The sequence below is a fragment of the Pelophylax lessonae genome (genome assembly GCF_965119305.1).
Source record: "Pelophylax lessonae genome assembly, chromosome: 7".
NCBI lineage: Eukaryota > Metazoa > Chordata > Amphibia > Anura > Ranidae > Pelophylax > Pelophylax lessonae.
The window spans coordinates 212,242,332-212,253,746 of record NC_138774.1 but is presented as its reverse complement, the minus strand read 5'-3'; positions in this window follow the sequence as shown (position 1 = coordinate 212,253,746).

The window sequence follows — 11,415 nt, the reverse complement described above, 5'->3', positions numbered from 1 at the left end:
ACAAAGTCCTGGCGTTTTCCCCACCTGGGGAGCTGTAGATGGCGTACGGCTGGCATGAATGACGGTACAGGGCTGTAATCGTGTATACACTGATTCTTTTTTGCATCTGCCTAAGCACCTACATACATGTCTGATACATTTCCCTAAAAATTCTGCATTTAGGGAAAACCTCATGCATGCATGTACGTGTTTACGCCAATGCATGAGAGCATCGTGTATACCCAAATATTGCTGCATACAGTCATTCACTTCTATGGCTGTCTGTGTGCATTAGGCTTACTAGCTTAAACTGAAATGTATACACACCAGTAAACGAGCCCTAGCAGGGACTTCTCTCCCTCTCTTGAGATGACTGGGCATAGAGATTCAATTAGAGAGGGAATGTCTAAAATGAAACCTATGTGCTCTATTTTTAGATAACCCTACGAGCCGGTTCACACTACCGTGACCAGAAAGTCGCCCCATGAAGGAGCGACTTTTTAGCGTGACTTTTTAGCGTGACTTTTTAGTGTGAATTTTTTAGCACGACTTTTGAAGAGACTTTTGAAGAGACTTTTGAAGAGACTTTTGAAGAGACTTTTGAAGAGACTTTTGAAGAGACTTTTGAAGAGACTTTTGAAGAGACTTTTGAAGAGACTTTTGAAGAGACTTTTGAAGAGACTTTTGAAGAGACTTTTGAAGAGACTTTTGAAGAGACTTTTGAAGAGACTTTTGAAGAGACTTTTGAAGAGACTTTTGAAGAGACTTAAATGATAGGTGACTTTGTCTGTGGGGAATGCCTGGGTAATCTTTTTCTTCTTCCTGGAAAGTCTGATCACAGTCACTTGAAAATAGACAAGGATCCGACTTAGAGGCGACTCCCATTGAAGTCTATGTGCACAAGTCGGATAGAGGTCGCCTTGAAGTACTACAGGAACCTTTTCTGAAGTCGGAGCGACCTTCAGTAGTGCATATTAAGACGGCTCTCATTCATTTACATTGAATTTGTCCCAAGTCGGGGTAGTGTGAACCGAGTCTTAGTGCTCTGGAATCCTGTATTATGGCTACATTAAATGTTTATTTGGAAAACAGAGATTTTACAGAAATAATAAAAAAAATAGAATAAAATAAAAAAACTCAGTTTAAAAAAAATATTAACTTTTTAGGAGACCTCTCACACTAAGGCGCTTGAAAACTGCCCAAAAAAACACTGAGCGCTTTTGCGGCACTTTTCAGGCGCTTTTAAGGCTTTAGCAGTGCACTTTTTTTTTTTTTTTTTTAGGGACATATAACACAAAAAATGCTTCAAGAACCATTTTGAGGAGTTTTTGAAGCACTTTGCAGGTGCTTTTGAGGCGTTTTCAATTCATTTCAATGGAGAGGGGCATTTTTGAGGCACTTTTTTTACTGCTCCAAAGATGCTGCTTGCAGGATTTTTTTTAGCAAATTTTTTTCTCTGCCCTGCCAGTGCATCGCTCCAGAGTGAAAGCATTCATTGATTTTAATGGGAATAGGTTTTCATGAGCTTTTCAAGCGCTTATTTTAGTGCCAAAGTGCCTCAGTGTAAAAGGGCTCTAATAAAAAATAATAAATAATAATAAAAATGAAAAAAAAAAATAAAACCCCAAACCATTATAGTTTGTTTCTCTTTAATACAGTAAACTAAAAATTATTGTTGCCTTTCCTCTTTTGCCCACATGTGCATTTCATATTTTAGGAATCACTTCCTTCTTTAGTTGATTAGAAAGGAAAAGCAGAATCATAGGGAGCATATGAGAACAATGTCAGTGCCGGAGAACACAAGTGTAATTACAAACCACAACACAGCACAAAATATTCCCATTCATCCATCTTAATTAAGTTCCGTCAGGGAAACAATTCCATCCCTGTGTTCCTTGCTTGTACAGATCTTCTAGGTCAGAAACCAGCCAGATGCAGGGAATAAGGTTTCACAGCATGGTGAAATAAAACTAACCAGAAAGGCCATTGCAGTGCTGCATGGCTGACTTTTTTTTTCTTTTTATTGAGTTCGCAGCAGCAGAAAATCCGCCGTTTTGGTGCCTATACTGAGCAAAGCGACAGGTTCTCAAAAAGCTGAACTCTGGCCTAAGAAGACTATCTGTTTCCCAGCAACAGTCCCCATTGTGAGAAGTCTGTAACTGGAAAACGGGCATCCTTGGATTTGTCCCTGGGAGCCAGGCAACATAAACTTTACAATGTATAAGCTCTCCAACTCATCATACTACACAAGCGTGAGCCATGCTCATCATTCTGCTGCTTCTCCTTTCACTGTCCAGTCACAGGCTAGAGGCACATCTAATAGTGATCTCACTTTTGTTCAATTCCATAGAGTGCGATACTTATGTAAAGTAAAACTTTGTCCAGCAAAACACATCACCCACACGACCACTTACAAATAAGGCCCCTTTCTCACAGGGCGTATCCACTCCACGGACTCTGCTAGCTCAGTGGAGATCGCTCCATTGATCCTGCTGAGCAGGAGGGTGACAGGTCCGTCTCTGCTCACTGTGCGAAGACGGACCTGTCAGAGTCCCGCTTTCCCCTATGCGGAAATTGGATGAAAACAGACAGCATTCCATCTAAGTGAATACATATGAGTCAGATATGCACATGCTCGGCATTCCCCACCTAAGACCCCTATTTGTTTTTCAGGCCACCTATTTCCCTCTATGGAGAGGCGGATGTCAGTGGACATGTGTCCCCTGACACCTGTCTGCCAGCCGATCCGACAAGATCCGCTGAAAACAGACGGATGGAGAAACGTTCGCCATTCATCCAGTGGGTGGGATTAGCTGGCAGACAGGTGTCAGCAGACACATGTCCGCTGACATCCACCTCTCCATAGAGGAGAATGGGTGGCCCAATCAGGTCCGCCTGAAAAGGACAGGTGGACCTGATCAGTCCAATCGCGTGAAAGGAATGAACTAGGGAAAGATAATATTGATATTTTTGGTATTTCCAATAAGGTTTCTAAAACATTTTATGAGCCATGATAGAACATACCTTATAACACATACCCTCATCCATTTCTTAGATCTGTTTGATGACTTTGATCATTATAATTGTATTGTCTATCTTGCTTTGGTTATCTTGTGGTTGGAGAAGACGAGTCATTAGGGTGCCTGAAATGAAGAAATGTTTGGAATAACAAATTATAATTTTCAAAAAATATTTTTCTCTCTCTGGGGTCTTAGGTGAGGACTGCGGAGCCTGTGCATATCTGCCTCGTATGTATTCACTTAGATATGGGTATTTTATATGCCTGATGTGTAGAACTTTCATATTGGATGCAGCTGTACATTTTATAGCTGTAGGCTTATTTCCAATCCTATTTAACTACAGTAGGTTCTATTAAAAGCAAAAAATTCTGGGAGCCGCACATCAGAACAAGGCCTAATGTGTGTAGACAAGTGGCAGTCTTAGCCTGGACCCCCACCTGGCCACGCCCCTAACAGTGGCGGCTGGTGCTCAAAATTTTTTGGGGGGGGGGGGGGGGCGCGAAAAGAAAAATGTAATAGGTATTGCTTCGCGGCAAAAAAACGCGGTAAAAAAATTGCATGACTTTGAGGTCATGGTACAGGCATGGCACAGGTGATGGTACAGGCATGGCACAGGTGATGGCATAGGCATGGCACATGTGATGGTATAGGCATGGCACAGGTGATGGCACAGGTGATGGCATAGGCATGGCACAGGTGATGGCATAGGCATGGCACAGGTGATGGCACAGGTGATGGCATAGGCATGGCACAGGTGATGGCACAGGTGATGGCATAGGCGTGGCACAGGTGATGGCACAGGTGATGGCATAGGCATGGCACAGGTGATGGCATAGGTGTGGCACAGGTGATGGCACAGGTGATGGCATAGGCATGGCACAGGTGATGGCACAGGTGATGGCATAGGCATGGCACAGGTGATGGCATAGGGATGGCACAGGTGATGGCACAGGTGATGGCATAGGCATGGCACAGGTGATGGCATAGGGATGGCACAGGTGATGGCATAGGGATGGCTCAGGTGATGGCATAGGCATGGCACAGGTGATGGTACAGGCCGGCTTCAATCACTTACCTCCTGATGGGGGCGGGATGGCGGGGTTCCGGGAACCGACACGAGCAGCGCCGTGGACGTCCTCCTCTTCAGTCTTCTGTCTTCAGTTCCGGTCCGGGCGGCGGGAAGGAGATGGGCGGTGACGGTGCGTGACTGACGCACGCACCGGCACCGCGTCCATTGCGAGTCAGCGATGTCCTGGATGATGATTGGTCCAGGCTGGAGACTGGACCAATCACAGCTAGGATATCACGAAGGTGGGGTGGCTCAGCGCTATTTGCTACGCCCAGGTTACGCCCCCAGAAGGCAGCCAATCGGCGCCTCTTCTGGGTCGTAAACCCCACCCCCCCCCCATATCCACCAGGCCGAGCGCATAGGCCTGCAAACCCAATTTTTTTTTTTTCAAAACTTTATTTTTTTGTCTTTTTTTTTTTTTCTATTTTTTTTTTTCTTTTTTTTTTAGGGGGGGCGGCGCTCCGGCGCCCCTAACGTGTTTCACTCCGCTTACTGGAGCCTACTCATGGGTATGAGCGGTCACATGACTCCCGACTGATGTCAGAGGGAGAGCTTGGCTCCACCTGCTTTAGCCCTGGATCATAATAGCAGAGCGGCCAGGAGTCGCGTGACCACCCTGAAGCTACAGCACAAAAAGGTATTTAGAGCCTTTGTTTCTAAAAAACATTGCGACATTGCGGCAGACAGATCGGACCCTTGACTGACATTTTTGACACTTTTGGGGGTACCAGTGACATTACTACAATAATCAGTGCTATAAATATGTACTGTTACTGTAAACATGACACTGGCAGGGAAGGGGTTAACTTTATTGGTGATCAGTGGGTTAAATGTATCCCTAATGTATCTAACTGTGGGGGGCGTGGCTTGTGATGTAACCACAGAGACATACGATCCTACATAGCAGGATCGTATGCTCTCTGCTGTTACATCAGGGAGAATGACAGGCGGCTTTGTTTACATTAGCCGTCTGCCTTTCGCCCTCCCCAGCGGGAGATCGCGAGTGACCGGCGGACATCGGAGCCGCCTGTCATTCGCGCGGGGAAGGCAGGGAACGAGCGGGGGCGGGAGCGCACCTCCGGCGGCTCGCGCTCGCCCCCTAGAGGTGTGTCGTTTTGCCTGTACGGGGCTGACTGCCGCAGTAAATAGTCGTGCGGCGGTCGGCAAGCGGTTAAAAGACAGGGGTTGGCAGAAAGACCTTATTTAGGGATACAAACCCTTTAAGGCCTCATGCACACTGGACGTTTTTACAGCTGCTGTGTGTGGCTTCAGATGTTTTTTTTTTTTTTTCTGCAGCCAATACACTCCCCAGCATGTTATTCTATGTGTCCATGCACACATAGGCTGTTATCAGCAATTTTTGGCAGCGGTGTTTTCTGGCTGGAAAAACCCCCCAGAACTAGAGGGTTTTGAGAAGAGTTTTTCAGCTGTAAAAATGCTGTAACTCTGATAAAAACTGAAAAATGCCAAAAAAATGCTGCAAAATGTGGCTATTCGGCGTTTATCAGCATTTTCTAGCTATAAGGTTTTGTGGGAGTATAGTTTTGCTAAAAAATGCTACTGCTGGAAAACGCTAAACACTGAAAAACGCTACTGCAAAAAAGCTGAAAAACTCCTTCTACTGCTACTGCTGGCCTTTTGATAACATCCAGTGTGCATGAGGCCAATAGTCACAAACTGCAGGGGGTCATGATACTATTGGATAATGATTAAGAAAACCAAGGTGCACATTTAGTCCATTATCTTTTGTGTCAAAGAGAATTAGCATTTTTAGTTCAAAAGTTTGTGATACTTTTTTTTATTTGCACTGGCAGAACAATTGTTCTTGTTGCAATTACACTGATACTGCTACAATCACATCTTGTATGACACGAAAACTAAAACGCACGAGAGATTATATTTGTCCCCCACACTTCAAAGAAGCATTATTTTGGCAGCTGTCCGTGGCAGGAGGATACTTAAAGATGACCTAGTTAACCTAAGACATTGAGACCAGAGTGTATCTGACCAGAATAACTGGTGGTGATGGCTTATCTGAAAACCCATCTATTAAATGATAACCGGATCTTATTTGGGCTTAACAATTTTAAAATGTATTGGGCTGTATAGGTGGATGTGTAAGTTGGTGTATGGGTATATAAATTAGGGTATGGGTGTGTGGGTTGGTTTGTAGTTAGGTGTGTCAGTGTATGAAATTCGGGTGCAGATGGATGTATAGTTGGGTGTAAGGGTATATAAATATGCGGGTGTGTTGGTGGGTGGATGGTACTGTATTAATGGGTGTGTGTGGGTGTAAAAATAGGTGTTTGGATGTACAGTATATTGGGGTACATGTATATAGTTTGGGTGTGGGTTTAAAAATGAATGTGTGGGTGTATGAAAGGGTCTGTGGGTAGGAGAATTAAAGGGTGGGTTTAAAGATGGATGTAGGGGTGTGGTTGGGTGTGTGTATATATGGGTGGGTTGATTGATGAGTGGGTGTATACAGTATATTGGTGTGTGGGTGGATGTACACATGGGTGTGTGGTGGATGCATACCTAAAGCCCCTTTCACACTTGCAGGCCGTTCAGATCCGCCTGTCAGTTTCTCAGGCGGATCTGAACAGATGCCCATGCATCTCTATGGGGCATCGGATGTCAGCGGAGACATGTCCGCTGACATCCGATCCTGTCCGTCAAATCCAGACGGATGGAAACCCTATTTTCCATCCGTCTGGCGGATCGGATTGGATGAGAACGGACAGGCGGTCTGTTCTCATCCGATTCCCCCATAGAGAACAGCAGGGACCTGACAGCTCTGTCTCTGCACACAGCACGGAGACAGGGCTGCCATCCGTCTGTTCAGCGTGGGATCGGCGGATCGGTCCCCCGCTGAGAAAAAGAGAGTCCGCCGACGGAGCGGCATGTGTGAAAGGAGCCTAAGTGTTTGCATGTGTGCAGCACTGCCCCTTGAGGACTGCTGGATTGTTCACCTTGGGTTCCCCCTGGGTTGCCAATAGCAACTGCAGCATACACAATTTAACTCTTTACTCTCTGGCTCAGTCAATGAACAGTCTAGGGGGTGTAGTTGTTTTTGTGGTTTTATTTAAATTAGGGATGGGAGAAGGGAAGAGTGGGATACTCCAACTTGAACTATTCACAGTAGATGAGGACTCCTGTCTAAAGATGCAGCCAGGCTGCGGATTCACCTTGCCACTTAAATGAATTCAGGGTTAAGCCTCTATGTAGATGACTTGTTAGGAGGAATTATCTTTGGGATACACACCTAGTACCCCATTTTACTCGATCTGCTGACACCCCTCCTCTTCCCTACACTGGGGTGGCCCCTCCTCAGGTCAGGCCCCTAGACACGATCCCCTGTACTCGCGATACTGGTTTTCGAGGGTCACCAGTGTCTCTACCCCTTCAGTCCGCTCTCATGGACCTCTGGGCTCAGCTCCTTCCTTTTGGTCCCCAGGCCGACTGCCTGCAACTGCTTGCCACCGCTACAGTGGAAGGGTGTAGATGTGGTGTATAGGTAGATGTATGCATGTTTGAGTAGGTGAATACGTAATTGGATGTACAATATCTCACAAAAGTCTGTACACCCCTCACATTTTTGTAAATATTTTATTATATCTTTTCATGTGACAACACTGAAGAAAATACACTTTTCTACAATGTAAAGTATTGAGTGTACAGCTTGTATAACAGTGTAAATTTGCTGTCCCCCTCAAAATAACTCAACACGCAGCCATTCAGGTCCAAACGACTGGCAACAAAAGTGAGTACACCCCTAAATTTAAAATGTGCAAATTAGGCCAAATTAGCCATTTTCTCTCCTCGTTGTCATGTGACTCCTTAGTGTTACAAGGTCTCAGGTGTGAATGGGGAGCAGGTGTGTTAAATTTGGTGTAATCGTTCTCACTCTCTCATACTGGTCACTGGAAGTTCAACATGGCACCTCATGGCAAAGAACTCTCTGACGATCTTAAAAAAAAAGAATTCTTGCTCTACATAATGATGGCCTAGGCCCTGAAACTGAGCTGCACCACGGTGGCCAAGACCATACAGCGGGTTAACTGGACAGGTTTTATTTAGAACAGGTCTCGCCATGTTCGATCAAAGGAGTTGAGTGCACATGCTCAGCATCATATCCAGAGGTTGTCTTTGGAAAATAGACGTATGAGTGCTGCCAGCATTGCTGCAAAGGTTGAAAGGGTGGGGGGTCAGCCTGTCAGTGCTCAGACCATACGCCGCACACTGCATCAAATTGGTTTGCATGCCTGTCGTCCCAGAAGGAAGCCTCTTCTAAAGATGATGCACAAGAAAGCCCGCAAACAGTTTGCTAAAGACAAGCAGACTAGGGACATGGATTACTGAAACCATGTCCTGTGATCTGATGAGACCAAGATAAACATATTTGGTTCAGATGGTGTCAAATGTGTGTGGCGGCAACCAGGAGAGGAGTGCAAAGTCAAGTGTGTCCTGCCTACAGTCAAGCATGGTGGTGGGAGTGTCATGGTCTGGGGCTGCATGAGTGTTGCTGGCACTGGTGAGCTACGGTTCATTGAGGGAACCATGAATGCCAACATGTACTGTGACATACTGAAGCAGAGCATGATCACCTCCCTTCAGAGACTGGGCCCCAAACATACCTCCAAGATGATCACTGCCTTGCTAAAGAAGCTGAGGGTAAAGGTGATGGACTGGCCAAGCATGTCTCCAGACCTAAACCCTCTTTAGCATCTGTAGGGCATCTTCGAATGGAAGGTTGAGGAGCGCAAGGTCTCTAACATCCACCAACTCCTTGATGTCATCATGGATGAGTAGAAGAGGACTCCAGTGGTAACCTGTGAAGCTCTGGTGAATTCCATGCCCAAGACGGTTAAGGCAGTGCTGGATAATAATGGTGGCCACACAAAATGTTGACACTTTGGGCCCAATTTGGACATATTTTAACTTGGGGGGTATACTCACTTTTGTTGCCAGCGGTTTAGACATTAATGGCTGTGTTGAATTATTTTGAGGGGACAGCAAATTTACACTGTTATACAAGCTGTACACTCACTCAGATATCACTAAGATATAATAAAATATTTACAAAAATGTGAAGGGTGTACTCACTTTTGTGAGATACTGTATATAAGGGTGTATGAATTTAAACATGGGTGAGTTTGCAAAACCTGCTGCCTGGGATAATTTGGCTCATAGAAAAATGTCTTATTTACTGAATCTCTCAGCATGCCAGCACATTTCTTCCAATAGCAATAGTAACCCTGATGAAGGGGGTCCTTCAGAACCTTAGACACATGATGCCTTGCTTTGGTGGACATTTCTAATCAAGTAGATGTACTTGGATGTGTCACCCTATAAATGATATACCTGTAAAGCAGAAAGTATATACTTGCCTCTCCTGCCTCCCGAGCAGCCGCATGCCTCTCCATTGAGGTGGTCTAGAAACCTGAAGTTCCTTCTAAAACCAAGACTTTCAGGATTTTCAAACTGCTGTGTCTCACTGGATTCTCCTGCTGATCCCTATTTCAATGTGCACTGTAGTGACATATGTGTTAAAAAGAGGAACTAGATATCTACCGATGTAATAAAAAAGGATATCACTCAACTGACTAGCAATAATGCAAAACTGAAATTCCAAGAGTTGGTCAAAGACAAGTTATAACCAATTCAGCCCCAGAAGGTTTTTTTTTAAATTTATTATTTTATTTATTTATTCAAAGAAAGACTGAGATATCAAATCCAATAACACAAACAATGCAAATATTCACATTTAACCGCCAACTATTAACATATATGCAAGACCATTTTACATCAAAAACAAAAAAGAAAAGTTGGCCTAAGATAAGAACACCTGTACTGATAAAGATACTAGCCCAGTCTTCCCTTTTCTTTATAAAAAGGAAAAGAGAAAAAGACAAAAGAAGGAAGAAAAAAGAGAAAAAAAAGAGGGAGAAGGGGAGGAGAAAAATAAAAATAATATTCTCTTATCTTGTCGAAAAATTTAAACTTGACCATTCCTTATCTCTACTGAAAAAAAGCATATTTTGTCCCTTTTTAGACGAAATTAAAAGATTCCATGATCCCTTATCATACCTATCTTTTTTTTTGCTCACGTAAAAGTCGCAAATCCTCCATTTTATTGGTCTCTTCCACTTTACTTATACAATCACCAATGGTAGGGGGGACCTGCGATTTCCATCGCAAAGGAATGCATGATTTGGCCGCGTTTACTATATGAAACAAAATTCATGTTTTATATTCCTTCAATGTAATATCCGAAACATGTAATAAAAAAAATGCGGGATCCATAGGGATCTCATAATCCGTAAATCTTTGGGCCAATTCACGAACATCCGCCCAAAACCCACTTAGTTTCGGGCAGGTCCAAAATACATGTAGAATTGTTCCCGGCTCCTCTGACATCTCCAACAAATGTTTGAGATATGTGCGTAAGCCTTATGGAGAAGGGAAGGGACCTGATACCATCTTGTAAGAATCTTATAATTAGACTCTTGAATTGATGTGCAGACAGGAGCCTTCAATGCAAGGTTATATATAGCTTGTTCCTGTTTCTTTGTGAATGTACAATTCAGATCTCTCTCCCATTTTTCCAAACGGTAGTCACCCAATTCCAGGAAATAGTAACAACAAACTATATATTTTTGATAATGGTCGAGCTAAAACCTCTCTACCTGCACAATATTCCTCAAATGGAGTAAGGTCCCTTTTGAAGATTTCTGGTGGGGGTAGCATACGTAAAAAGTGTAGCAATTGTAACACTTTCCAAAAGGGTATACGGAATCGTTCTTGTACATTGGTCAATTGTTCAAGCGTAGGCCATTGGTTTTCACAAAAGAAATTGGTTACTTGAGAGTTACCCTTTTTTGCCCAATTCCCGTAATGGGCTGTCAACCAGCCCCGGGAGGAAGGTTGGATTACCTATAACCGGAAACAACGGTGAATTGACACCATGGCACTCCCCCAATGGTGCAATTGGTCTGCTGTTGTTCAATACAGGCCCAGAGTTTGAAATGTGAATGTCTTTGCCAATCGATCCAACGACTTAGGTGGACTGCCTGATAATATCTCCGAACATCATGGAGTGCCACTCCCCCCGATGTCTTGGGTAGAGACATTTGTCTACGAGCTACCTGCGATTTCTTGTGTGACCATGTAAATCTGGAAAATAATGAATGTACCTTCTTAAAAAAGGCAGAGGGAATCACAACAGGTAATGCCTGAAATAAAAATAAAATTTTAGGCAAAATGCACATTTTAAGGAGATTACATCTCCCAAACCACGAATGTGAGCCCTCATTCCACTTTTCTAATAACAACTGTATATGTAGT